At 42.1% G+C, this 14816-nt stretch overlaps 1 long non-coding RNA gene across 1 annotated transcript; it reads right to left on the bottom strand.

The window, feature by feature from the left end:
* Positions 1-11632: 11632 nt before the first annotated feature.
* Positions 11633-12752, bottom strand: LOC122921698. The gene is made up of 3 exons (XR_006387057.1): positions 12588-12752; positions 12145-12173; positions 11633-11813 (listed from the first exon to the last, which is right to left on the bottom strand). It is a non-coding gene; the product is annotated as an uncharacterized LOC122921698 (long non-coding RNA).
* Positions 12753-14816: the final 2064 nt, after the last annotated feature.

Genomic DNA, 14816 nt, shown 5'->3' with positions numbered 1-14816 from the left:
GACTCCCTTTAAGGTTCATGCTTGTGGTGGCAGTCATGTTTACTTGTTGAGGTGGGTTATGTTGCTTGGTCCCCACATCCCTTCATCTCTTACATTAGAGAATGGGACTTTAGATCTGTTCTCTAATGCATCTCGATGCCAAGGTGACTGGCACTTCTAGAAGATGTCAGGCCCACACATCAGGGGCGTAACTACCATAGCGGCAGACCATGCGACTGCTATGGGGCCCAGGGCAAGAGGGGGCCCAGTCTTAGTTGGGATTATCTCCTCTTCTACTGGAGGTGAAAACTTAAGCAGAACTCTACCCTCTAAAGGAGCAACTTTTAGCAAATGAGCAGTGGAAAAATGGCCCAATGATCATTGAAAAGGGTTTAGGCAAAAACCCTTCTGTCCTATGTGGGGGGCCTGGTTTGATTCTTGTTATTGAGCTCTTACTTCTGTATGTACGCTACTGCCACACATCTATTTAAACTAGGACCTGGCATTGGGACCTCACCTCTTGAGTAAGGTGCTATCCTTCCTGGCCTATTAGCTGTAGTGCTTTTATTGTAATTCCTATTGTTGCTTGACCTTGATCCTGTTACTGACCTGGTCTATTGGCTTACCATGTAATTTAATCTGCCTGCTACTTCTTTAGATTCTGACTCTTGATCATTGCCTTGTTTCTAGCCTCTTGGTCTGAAGAAGATCAGTATATTTTCGTACATGGACCAACACAGGATATTATTATGCTGCATTGTCTGGACAATCAAAAACAAACTCATGCTGCACAAACTGAACAATCACGGGGCGTTCTCATACTGTATGCCTTGGGCCAGCACAAGGCATTTGCTTCATGGACCAACTCAGCACATTCTCCTACTGCATAAACTGGGCCACCATAGACATTGTCATGACTTATAGACTTGATCATCACAGAACACCCTCATGCTGCATGGGTTGGATCAACACAGGACATTGTCAGGCTGCACAGACAGGACCATTGCAGAACATTCTTATGCTGAATAAACTAGATCATCACTGAACATTCTCATGCTATATGTACTGGACCAGCACAGTACATTCTGGTGTTGCATGGACTGAGTTTGCACAGGGCATTCTCATGCTGCATGCACTGGAGCAATATAGTACATTTTCATGATATATGGATTGGACCAACACCATGCTTTTTTATGCTGCATTGAATGAAACGGCCCAGGTCATCTGAACGTTACATGGACTGGGCCATGAAAAGATACTTTCATGGTGCATGGACTGGACCAGCACAGAACATACTCATGCTGCATGAACTTGACAATTGCAGAACATTCTCATGCTGGGTAGACTGCACTAGCACACATTCACTTGCTGCAAAGACTGGACCATCATAGGGCATTCTCATGCTTTATGCATTGTACGCGTACTGGACATTCTCATGCTGCATGTACTGGACCAACAAAGGACATTCTCATGTTGCATGGACTGAGTTTGCACAGGGCATTCTCATGCTACATGCACTGGACCAATACAGTACATTTTCATGCTGTATGGATTGGACCAAAACCATGCATTTTTATTCTGAATGGAATGGAACAGCACAGGTCATCCTAATGTTACATGGACTATGCCATGAAAAGATACTTTCATGCTGCATGGACTGGACCAGCACAGAACATACTCATGCTGCATGAACTTGACAATTGCAGAACATTCTCATGCTGGGTAGACTGTACCAGCACACATTCACATGCTGCATAGACTGGACCATCACAGGACCTTTTCATGCTTTATGCATTGGACCAGAGCAGCACATTTCAAGCTATATGTAATAGACCAACACAGGACATCCTCATGTTGCATGGATGGGACCATCAAAGGAAAGTTTTCATGCTGCATAGATTGGGTCAGCACAAGATAGTCTCATATAGTATAAACCACCTACAAACACTAATTCAATTAGATCATGTGAAATCCATACTTTGGTTGATTTAAATCTGTGGTGGTCATAGACAACATTGTATCTACATAGTAGTTCCAAAATTGCTGAGCAGGTGCAATCGAGCTGTCTTTGTTGCCAAGCATATTGCACTGTTCAAGTTTGCAAATTTGCCATTTGCAAACAGTTTTAGAGAAATGTATCAGTTCATCAATGGCTACACGCCAGTTTTCTGGTACATGAGAGTATTTTTTATTTTTTTTGCACCTCTAACGTCCTTCAGATTAAGACTGATGTTTCATATGTGAGTTTTAACCACCCACTCTTCATGTGTTTGGGAAGGCTGGTATATGCACCTGTCTTTCAATTGGTCTCCAAGATCCAAACTACAACCTTCTAGAGTCTTGGAGATTACAAACACGTTCCACAATGAAATTACAACTCCAAATAAACATTGAGAATATTCCCGGATATTCATTAATCATAAATATATTCAGAAATCTATTTGCTTGTTTTCTTTGTGTTTGCAGTAACAAAACTGTTCTACTAAATCTTCCGGTTGTGAAAGGTTTCTTGGCAACCCGTGCGCCTAAACATTGGCAAGAAAGACAGAAGGGCCAATTCCATTTCATGCCTCCAAAGAAAACAAAATGTACAAACACAATATAAAACAGGAGAACTGAAAGTTCATCTCCTACGAGGAACTAATGCTAATTATCAAAATCCTATTCCTAGCACTGTGGTGCAAGGTGCTAGTATCAGCCCCATCTCTACTGCCTGTGGGTTAGAGAGCAGAGGGACTGAATTTATATATCACACAGGGTCTGCTCGGAGTCTATTACCATAGGTCTGTACAGGAAGGAGCTGTACACAAAACTATAGAAGGCTTGTACCATTCTTAGTAGCGTGAATGGAGTGGTGTAGCAAGCAGGTATGCAAGCTCCCTGTAATACTTGTTTTCTCCTTACAGCTATGGTGGCGCTAGACTCAAGGAAAATTTTTGTTGAAGTATTCATTGACTGTGGTGCTGGGGTAAACCTTATTGATTCTCTTTTTCTTCAAAGTCTGGGGCTAAGTACTTGCACGTTAGAAAGAGAAATTCCAGTTTTTGCAATTGATTCTTCCCCTCTTTCTCAAAGGAGTCTCACTCATATTGCTCATGGTATTCAGTTAAGGGTGGGTGATTCACATGTTGAGATTATGTCTTGTTTTGTCATGAAGGATTTGCCCGCTCGTATAGTCTTGGGGTTACCATGGTTGACAAAACATAACCCAATTATAGATTGGCAAGCAAGACAAATCACTGGTTGGAGTGAATTTTGTTCGGATAATTGTCTTGGCACATCTATCTCTGGTGTGTCCACTACGGCTCTACCTCAGTATTAGAGATGAGCAAACCCGAACTGTATAGTTCGGGTTCGTACCGAATTTTGGTACATTTTCGTAAAAGTCCGGGTTCGGGTTCGGTGTTCGTCGCTTTCTTGGCACTTTTTGAAAGGCTGCCAATCAACAAGCGTCATACTACTTGCCCCAAGAGGCCGTCACAGCCATGCCTACTATTGGCATGGCTGTGATTGGCCAGTGCAGCATGTGACCCAGCCTCTATTTAAGCTGGAGTCATGTAGCGCCGCCCGTCACTCTGCTCTGATCAGTATAGGGAGAGGTTGCAGCTGCGACGTTAGGGCGAGATTTGGCAGTGATTAACTCCTCCAAAAGACTTCATTCAGTGATCGATCTGCAGCTGTGGATCATTGAACTGCTGCTATTCAATTGCTCACTGTTTTTAGGTTGCCCAGAGCGTTTTTCATTCACTTTTTTCTGGGGTGATCGGCGGCCATTTTGTGTCTTGTGGTGCGCCAGCACAAGCTGCCACCAAGTGCATTTAACCCTCAATAGTGTGTTTTTTTTGACTAAATCCTACATCAGGGTCAAGCTGTCACACCAAGTGCATTTAACCCTCAATAGTGTGGTTGTTTTTTGGCTAAATCCTACATCAGGGTCAAGCTGTCACACCAAGTGCATTTAACCATCAATAGTGTGGTTATTTTTTGGCTATATCCTACATCAGGGGCAAGCTGTCACCAAGTGCATTTAACCCTCAATAGTGTGGTTGGTCAAGCTGTCACACCAAGTGCATTTAACCATCAATAGTGTGGTTATTTTTTGGCCATATACTACATCAGGGGCAAGCTGCGCCCGTCACCAAGTGCATTTAACCCTCAATAGTGTGGTTGGTCAAGCTGTCACACCAAGTGCATTTAACCATCAATAGTGTGGTTATTTTTTGGCTATATACTACATCAGGGGCAAGCTGAGCCTGTCACCAAGTGCATTTAACCCTCAATAGTGTGGTTGGTCAAGCTGTCACACCAAGTGCATTTAACCATCAATAGTGTGGTTATTTTTTGGCCATATCCCAGTCTAATTCTGTCCGTAAACGTATACCTGTCACCCAGCGCCTAAATAATAGGCCTAAAATTTATAGTCAGCTAAATCTGTGGTTATTGCTGTGGCTGGGCAAGTTATTTAGTGTCCGTCAAAGCACAGTTTTTGTTCTGGGCTGAAATACAATTCCTAATTTAGCAATTCTCTAAATTAGTGGTTTCTGCTGTATCAGGCCTACTTTAAATGAATCCCTAAAATGGTATATTAGATTCAAGGTGCTGATAGGGTCATTCTCAATAACTTCACACACACGCTACTGTGCATATCCCAGTCTAATTCTGTCCGTAAACGTATACCTGTCACCCAGCGCCTAAATAATAGGCCTCAAATTTATAGTCAGCTAAATCTGTGGTTACTGCTGTACTGTTGTGGCTGGGCAAGTTATTTAGTGTCCGTCAAAGCACAGTTTTTGTTCTGGGTTGAAATACAATTCCCAATTTAGCAATTCTCTAAATTGTCGAATTCCCGAATTTTAGAACCTATTGACGCATCTCTTCTAAAATCTGTTTTTATTCCAGGGTAAAGTGCAACAAAAACACCACTTTTTCAAAGCACTGTAAAAATATTAGAGGGAAAAAAAGAAATATTAATGTTTTTCTTTTCCTTTCTCCTAAACTGTAGTCATCCGATGTTGCATAAATAAAAGTGCAAGTATTTTACCTTTCTTAAATGGTTTTAGAATTGCCGAGACGGTAAAATCTACGCCAGTCAATGTGCAACTTCCAAAAATATTAGTACATTATAATGCACATTTCTTTTGAAAAGTGAAGTACAAAACATACATGGATAGGGATTAGAACTCTGCGTTCCAGACATGGCACTATTTTTTTTTCACCAACTGTTTGTTACATCTGGTGCTGATTACTAAATCCTGCAAAATGGACCGAATTCAGCCTGGTTGGCTCGGTGACACAGAGAAAGAGATACAGCGGGCAGATGGCGGTTAGGTCGCTGGCAACGCTGCTTCAATCGAGTGAAATAGTAATTGAGTGAGATAGTAATTGTGAACAGATCAAGAGACGAGTCAGTGAGCTCAGACGTCAAGGTTCCCTTTAAAGATGAAGTCACTGGAACGTATCAAATGTGATGTAAAAACAGCTGACAGAACCCAACAGAACAACAGTATTCAGATCGTAAAAAAAAAAAGGGAAAAAATAGCCTTTATGCTGTAAGTGTCCGTCTTTGGCAAGTTTAGTGCTGGTTACTGGGACACTGTGTGATATCACCTCCTATAGAAATGTTCACATCCTATGTGTACATGTCTTCATTCATAAGAATGGTGCTTCAGTTGCACACAACATTCCTATGATTCCTATGAAGATACACAATAAGGCTTCTTTCACACGGGCGTGTGCACCCCGTTGCCGTATTGCGGACCGCATTTGCGGATCCGGAATACACTGGTGCCGTTTCGTGGGCATTCCGCATCACGGATGCGGACCCTTTCGCTTCAATAGGTCCACAAATCCGGAGATGCGGAATGGTGTGGAATGGAAGCATGGAACGGAGCCCTACAGAAGCACTACAGAGTGCTTCCTTGGGGTTTCGTCCCATACTTCTGTTCCGCAAAAAGAAAGAACATGTCCTATCTTTTTCCGAAATGGCCGGATCGCGGACCCATTCAAGTGAATGGGCCCGCGATCCGCTGCGGCTGCCCCACGGACTGTGCTCGTGCATTGCGGCGCGCAGTTTGCGGGCCACAGCACGACCACGGGGCGCACACGCCAGTGTGAAAGAGGCCTAAAAAAAAGGCGCGATTTATAGATTTTTTTTAAATACACCAATGTAAGGCACTGTGATATATGAAACTGGATTTTCTGTCTCTCCCCGAAAATTTATCTCCCTTGGTAAATGTGCAAAAAGGAATATAAAGTATTAGGTCCGCGCTACTGCAGGGTGGTAGAAGCTCCTGGCACCAGCACGTCTTCCTCTGCTCCTACTGACGGCTCCCTTCACTTTCCATTAGAAGAGGACATCAGCAGCTTCCAGAGTCCTGCTGACTGCTTCCATCAGGTGAGGAGTGCATGAAAGCGGTGGCCGCTGGGCAATCTATATACTGTGGAGGAGATGAATATGCTTGCTGCCGGTCAGTACAGAGATTGAAAGGTGGTGAGAAAAGACAAAATAAACTGAAGATCAAGTGAAGGAGCCTCCTGTGCAAGCTTCTACTTAAGTGTATAGCGCGGAACTAATACTTCATATTCCTTTTTGCACATTTGAACTATAGGAACTGTGGACCTGTCTTCCTGTTTTTAGGACTGCAGCTAAAAACCTAGCACGAGAAAGTAACACCATTTTTATTGTATTAAGTCCCTTGGTAAATGTGCAGCAGTTTAGCACAAATGTAGGGCCCTAATGGTATGCTATATAAAACAACACAGCCGGCACTATTTGTCTATCTATCCATCCATCTAATATCTATCTATCTATGTATCTATTATTTATCTATCTATTATCTATATATGTATCCATCTATCTATCAATCTCATGTCTATCTATCTACCTATCTATTTATTATCTATCTATCTATCTTACATCTATCAATCTATCTATTTATCTATCTATCTATCTTCCATCTATCAATCTATCTATTTATCTATCTATCTATCTATCTATCTATCTATTTATCTATCTATGTATCCATCTCCTATCTATCTTTCCATATCCTATTTATCTATCTGTATAATATTTATCAATGAGCAAATGTCTTGACATTCTTTTCAGATTTGATTCACCAATTTATTTATTTTTTTATTGATTCTTTCTGACCCAAATCAATTATGCTCCTGAAATTTAGCATATAACACTCTCTGGTCTCCTAAGACTCCTAGGAATTTTTCCCAAAACACTCAAGGGACAGTGAAAGAGACCGGTACACTACTCTTGGTTTCTGGAAAACATTATGTATTGTCGGAAGGGTATTCTTTATTACGGAGAGAGTTCTTAGAATGCATAGTATGTGTGCAGAGTATTGTAGGCCAGGCAATGTCACTTTGGGTTTATGGGAAAGGTGCTCAAATTAGCATTTCTTCAAAATGGAAAACACAGCGAAGCCATTTTATCCTGTTGAATGGTTTACACTACCCAACATGTGTACTTATCGGTGGTTTCCATAAGAAGAAATAGTACCCAACCAAGGCCTCTCAGGCAACCAAGCAAAGTTCCTTAGTTCAGCTCTGGTAAAAGGTAGTTACTATTTACCCAGATCTATACTAGGGGCTCTCTGTAAGGTGAAAGAGTACAACCTCCCAGACAAGGGAAATATATTGCCCAGAAACCTACAGGAACACATTAGGTTCATTGTCTCTGGAATTACAAAAAAAAATAATTGCTTAGTTAGAATTCTGAACCAGTCGAATCGATTTGTTCATATCTGTCTGTCTATCTACTGTATCCATTGATCATTACATGCCTATATACCTATTTATGTTATGTCTAAATAGGAATATTTTTTAGAATTTTTAAATACTAAATGTGAAGAGAAATAAAAGCTTAATATGGTAAAATCATTATTCCATTTCTTATCTACAGTTGCAAGAAAAAGTTTGTGAACCCTTTGGAATGATATGGATTTCTACACAAATTGTCATAAAATGTGATCTGATCTTCATCTTAGTCACAACAATAGACAATCACAGTTGCTTAAGCTAATAACACACAAAGAGTTAAATGTTACCATGTTTTTATTGAACGCACCATGTAAACATTCACAGTGCAGGTGGAAAAAGTATGTGAACCCTTGGATTTAATAACTGGTTGAACCTCCTTTGGCAGCAACAACTTTAACCAAACGTTTCCTGTAGTTGCAGATCAGACGCGCACAACGGTCAGGAGTAATTCTTCACCATTCCTCTTTACAGAACTGTTTCAGTTCAGCAATATTCTTGGGATGTCTGGTGTGAATCGCTTTCTTGAGGTCATGCCCCAGCATCTCAATCGGGTTGAGGTCAGGACTCGGACTGGGCCACGTCAGAAGGAGTATTTTCTTCTGTTTAAGCCATTCTGTTGTTGATTTACTGCTTTGGGTCGTTGTCCTGTTGCAACACCCATCCTCTGTTAAGCTTCATCTGGTAGACAGATGGCCTTAAGTTCTCCTGCAAAATGTCTTGATAAACTTAGGAATTCATTTTTCCTTTGATTATAGCAATCCGTCCAGGCCCTGACGCAGCAAAGCAGCCCCAAACCATGATGCCCAGTGGGGTTGAGGTTTTGATGTTGGTGTGCTGTGCCTCTTTTTCTCCACACATAGTGTTGTGTGTTTCTTCTGTCCACAGAATATTTTGCCAGTGCTGCTGTGGAACATCCAGCTGCTCTTGTGCAAACTGTAAACGTGCAGCAATGTTTTTTTTGGACAGCAGTGGCTTCCTTTGTGGTGTCCTCCCATGAAATCCATTCTTGTTTAGTGTTTTACGTATCGTAGATTCGCTAACAGGGATGTTGGCATATGCCAGAGACTTTTGTAAGTCTTTAGCTGACACTCTAGGATTCTTCTTCACCTCATTGAGCAGTCTGCGCTGTGCTCTTGCAGTCATCTTTACAGGACGGCCACTCCTAGGGAGAGTAGCAGCAGTGCTGAACTTTCTCCATTTATAGACAATTTGTCTTACCATGGACTGATGAACATTAAGGCATTGGGAGATACTTTTTTAACCCTTTCCAGCTTTATGCAAGTCAACAATTCTTAATCGTAGGTCTTCTGAAAGCTCTTTTGTCTGAGACATCATTCACATCAGGCAATGCTTCTTGTGAAAAGCAAACCCAGAACTGGTGTGTGTTTTCATAGGGCAGGGCAGCTGTAACCAACACCTCCAATCTCATCTCATTGATTGGACTCCAGTTGGCTGACACCTCACTCCAATAAGCTCTTGGAGATGTCATTAGTCTAGGGGTTCACATACTTTTTCCACCTGCACTGTGAATGTTTACATGGTGTGTTCAATAAAAACATGGTAACATTTAATTCTCTGTGTGTTATTAGGTTAAGCCGACTGTGATTGTCTATTGTTGTGACTTAGATTAAGATCAGATCACATTTTATGACCAATTTGTGCAGAAATCCATATCATTCCAAAGGGTTCACATACTTTTTCTTGCGACTGTATTTCAGTGTAATCTAAAGAAAAAAAAGAAAGACAAAAGAGAAAAATAAATGAGTCCTAGGAGACCACATAGTGTCATATACTAATTTTTAGGCCAATTGGTGCACTTTTTATTTTGGTACAATTATCTATCTATCTATCTATTTAATATATATATATAAATCTATGTTAAATCTATTTCATATCTGTCTATCTTCCTATCTATCTATCTATCTACTATCTATCTATCTATCTATCTACTATCTATCGATCTATCTATCATCTATCTTCGATATTATTATTCTGCACATTGACTCACAGGATATCATACAGTCTTCAGTGTTGGAGGGCTGCGAGGTCAGAGGGGATTTATCGTCCTGCGTGCAGCTTGCAGCGGAGCCCGTCTGCTTCACTTACTGTGTCTATCAGCCCTCGGCACATATGATCAGACAGAACAGACCGTCGCGCCTCTTGTGACTGCCAGGAAGTCACAAAACAAGGCTGTCAATAACGAGTGTATGTTCGGATGGCGTTACATATCCAGACACATATAACCAGTGGTGAAAAGAGAGAAAATGCATCAGAGAAAGACTGCTCAAAGTGCTCAAGCATCACAGAGGGTTAATCTGAACATACACATCCTTCCAATGTGTCAGCCGTCTTTCTTAAAGGGATTGTCCGGGCTTTTAATATTGATGACCTATCCTGAGGATAGGTCATCAATATCAGATATGCAAGGGTCCGACATCCGGCACCCCCACAGATCAGACGGTTGAAGGGAAGGCCACTCTCTGTGCAAGCACAGCCTTCCCTTATTTGTTTACCTTCTCAACTTCGACAGCGCAGCGGTGAGGCGGTGTAATTACAAGCCGTCCTATTCACTTCAAGGGGATGGCTCCTTCCTATACATTTGAATAGGAGCGAGAGGTCCCATTGAAATGAATGGGATGGATTGTAGTTACACCTGCTCACCGCTGGATTGTCGACGGCAAGCAGGTAAACAAACAAGGGAAGGCTGCGCTTGCACGGAGCGTGGCCTTCTCCTCAACCAGCTGATCTGCTGGGGGTACCAGATGTCGGACCCCTGCCAATCTGATATTAATGACCTATCCTGAGGAAAGGTCATCAATATTGAAATCCTGGAAAACCCCTTTAATTCTAGACCTGCTATACCGTGTAGTGAAAATTAGCCCCCTGCTATGTGATGATACTGACATGCCTACAAGTCAGTTTGCATGCCCCAAGAAACAGGGCAACACAGGGATAAAGTGACCCCTTTCTCTAGCAGACCGCATAGGTGCTAACAGGGGATCAAATCTGAAAAATGCCTTTCGATTTTTTTATTTTTTACATTGATAGCAAGTGCTTCTTTCAACATGCCTCAAATGCAGATGCATGCATACGTGATACAATTCTGTCTGTCTGCAGCTACCACTAGGGGGAGCTCACTGTATACTGATTAGATACAGTGTAATAATACATCTGTTTGTAGTAAGACTCTATGCTCTCATTAGTGGGGGCTGAATGTTACATCTATGCCGTGTATCAAGAATATTTTGAAGGAGATCTATATAAAGATAAATCAAGTAAAGAAACAAGATGTTGGACCTAAAACTGATAGTGGTGACTCTGACTGATATCCTCTACTCATCTAACAATATAAAGACCCCCTCTAAGAGCAGCCATTAGGGCTTCTGTTGTGGTGGGCGTACTCTTGGCTGAGGCTCCTGTTGACCCATCAATCTAACATGAACGTCCTGTATACACGGGCTTCCTAAATTTCCCTCTCCCCTATGTCTACATTTGTCAATCTTGTGTATACTGTTTCCAGTAGTTCTTCTGCACCTTAGGCATCTGCGTGAGTTAATGCACCCTGGAATGGACGTATTGTCCACATGACAACCCCCACTCACCCTTTGAGTAGACCTGTCCTCTCTTCACTTCAGTGGAGGTCCCAACCTGGGAGAAAACTGCTTGACTATACAGCCAAAAAGATGCAAAAATGTGTCAGTGCACCTTTAATGTAATGTTTGTATCTGAGTCATGGTATAATGTAACAAAAAGTATTCTTAGCAAAATAGTCAAAGCTCGTTAGTGATTCGGAGAAATAAAAAAAAAAAGCATAAATCAGACCTTGAAATTTATTTAATGAAGACAAACCGGCCGAATTCTTTCTGACATTTTTCTTGCCGCATCTCGTGTCCAGCTGTGAGGCTGAAGAAAGTCGAATGCATACATGTAAAACTCCGTAAGCGGTGCTCACCGTGAACCAACTCATTAACAGAAAACCGGCGACGACTAAGAGGAATCTGACAAACTCTTCTGCTAAATGGCCAAGATGTTTCTCCGTGCTTTTGCTCACAAGGCGTTATAACCTTTGGTAGTAGTAAGAGATTAAGCATCAGTGTTAATAACTGAACATTCTATAGAAGGATTTAAAAATAAAATGGATGAGGAATACAATGCCACACAGGCAGTGAAAACCGGCACTGGTTTGCAGATGTAGGAGAGTTTAACTAAATATACCAGGGACTAATATGAATGAAGCTGGTTGGCTGCACACAGGATTTAGAAGCCCACCACCAACACTACGACCGCTCCCCATAAAAGCAGCACTAGGATTTAAAGGGGTATTCCTTTCTCAGACAATGGGGACATATCTCTAGGACAGGGGTACTCAAGTACTTTTTGTAAAGGTCAACATACCTGAGTCTGCTGTAGGATGAAGGTCCGAGCTGCAAAACATAAAAATATATAAGCAGGGACAACACCATTGGTGTGTAGGGCTGCATTATTATTATTTTTTACACCAATCCACACCTCCAACCCCACCTAATCTCCTTTCTGCTGACCAGACAGTAAGAATGTCCTTTCAGTGCCCCCTAACAATAAATAACTATTAATTTTAAGAACAATATTTGTTTTATTGACCTATCTATATAATTGTACTATTCATTATCTGAATTTTATTTTACATTGAATAAAATCCCAATACTATAGGGAGTGCCCCACTACTGTTTATTTATAACATAAAATAAATACCTGGCCGTCTGGCCACTAGGTCTATGCATACAGCAGTTCCTAACTACAGGAAACTGAGCCTTATGCCCAGCACCATAAACCAAAACACACGGTTGCTTAGTACTCACATCAGAGCTTTTCCCAGGAGCAGAGACATCAGCTAGTGAGCTGTCTGCCCTTTTATAGTCCACCTCCCTGCTCCAAGCAGCCAGGCCCTTCTAACCAGGTTTTTGATAAAACCTTACACACACAGAAAACCTATTTTCTCTTGCTGTTTCAATTCCCTGGCTGCTATTTAGAACGTATAAGACAGGAACCTAGGTGAAATGTAGACTCCTTCTACCACTCTCCCCCTGGTCCTGTTACATATCTCCCCCCCCCCCCTGTTTTGACCTTGGGGAAGGAACACACTGTGCTCCTAAACAGTACACCCTGGACAGGACATCAGCATTTCCAAGCTGACGCCCGCGTCTATGTTCTACTGTAAAACTATAATCTTGTAAAGTTATAAACCATCGGGTCACTCGCCTGTTTTTCTCACGGTTTTGGCACATCCATTTGAACGGGGCATGGTCAGTTACCAGTTTGAATGTTCTACCTACCAAATAATACCTGAGTGCTTCTACCGCCCACTTAATAGCCAAACACTCCTTTTCTACAATGGAATATTTCATCTCATTCAACTTTATACTCAGGTACACTACAGCAGTGTTTCCCAACCAGTGTGCCTCCAGCTGTTGCCAAAGGCTGTCCAGGAATGCTGGGAGTTGTAGTTTTGAAACAGCTGGAGGCACACTGGTTGGGAAACACTGCAATACAGGATGCTCGTCACCAGCCCTCATTTGCGAAAACAAGGCCCCTATACCCACACCTGAGGCATCTGTTTGCACTGCAAACTTTTTTTTTAAATCTGGTGTGACTAACACATAGAGCCTGCTTCGGGTTCTGAATACTTGTTCTGCCTCCGTGGTCCATTTGACCATGGTTGAATCCTGCCCTTTTGTAAGGTCTGTTAAAGGGCTAGCAATGCTGGCAAAATGTTCAATAAAACGCCTATAATAACCAGTTAAACCCAGGAATGCTCTGACTTGTTTTCTGTTCAAAGGCATTGGCCAGCTCTGAATGGCTTCATCTTTGTAAATTTGAGTTTTTTTAACCCCTCGCCCAATCGTGTACCCAAGTACTTTGCCTCTTCTTTCCCAAAGGCAAATTTTTGGGGATTTGCTGTCAAACCCGCTTCCCTAATAGAATCGAATTTGGAAATCTCGTTCAGTTTACGAAAATCGTTTCAGAACCGTAATGTCCCGTCTGGCTTGGGTATTAAGACTATAGGACTGGCCCACTCACTTTTAGACTCTTCATTGACATCTAGTTGCAGCATTAACTGCACTTCCTTCGAGTTGGCTTGTCGCCGAGCCTCGGGTACCCGGTATGGTTTTAACTGGACTTTGGCCTGAGGTTCCGTGACATTGTCATGCTGGATTGTGGAAGTGTGTCCAGGGAGGTCCGAGAACACATCCGTGTTCCAACTAACGAACTCCCTGGCCCCTTAAGCCTGTTTAGAGGAGAGGCTGTCAGCAACTTTTACGATGGCGACCACTTCCCTTGCATCAGACAAAGGGGCCGGAATCTCTTCCCCTAGAAAACCCGGACACGGGCTGTCTTCCATAGAGGTCTCCCTATCCTTCCATGGCTTAAGTAAATTAACATGGTAGATCTGTTCTGGCTTCAGAACGGCTTGCACGCTGGGTAGATGACTTTCCCAATCAGGGCTATAGATTATGACATCATCCAAATAGGCAGCTGCGTATTTACGATGTGGTCTTAAAATTGTGTCCATCATTCTCTGGAATGTGGCTGGGGCCCCATGCAAACCAAAGGGAAGGACTACATATTGAAAATGGCTATTAGGGACACTGAAAGCAGTTTTTTCTTTTGCCTCATCAGTCAACGGTACTTGCCAGTAACCTTTTGTAGGGTCTAATGTGGTAAAATACCTGGCATTACCAAGCCTATCAATCAGCCCATCCACTCGAGGCATTGGATAAGCATCACACCTGGAGACAGAATTCAGTTTTCTTAAGTCATTACAGAAACGTATGGTGCCATATGGTTTGGGAATTAAGACTATAGGACTAGACCAGTCACTGTGGGACTTCTCTATAACCCCTAACTGAAGCATTATTTGAATTTCTTGGGAAATAGCTTTCCGCCTAGCCTCAGGTATTCTATAAGACTTTTGGTTTACTCTCACCCCTGGTTCGGTTACAATATCATGTTTAATTATATCTGTTCGACCAGGTAGCTCAGAAAAGACATTTATTTTTCTGTACAAATTCCTTTGTCTCTTGGGTTTA

The sequence above is a fragment of the Bufo gargarizans genome, chromosome 11 (assembly GCF_014858855.1).
Source record: "Bufo gargarizans isolate SCDJY-AF-19 chromosome 11, ASM1485885v1, whole genome shotgun sequence".
NCBI classification, from domain to species: Eukaryota; Metazoa; Chordata; class Amphibia; order Anura; family Bufonidae; genus Bufo; species Bufo gargarizans.
The sequence above is the reverse complement of the archived record's forward strand: the minus strand, read 5'-3'. Positions and strand labels throughout refer to the sequence as shown.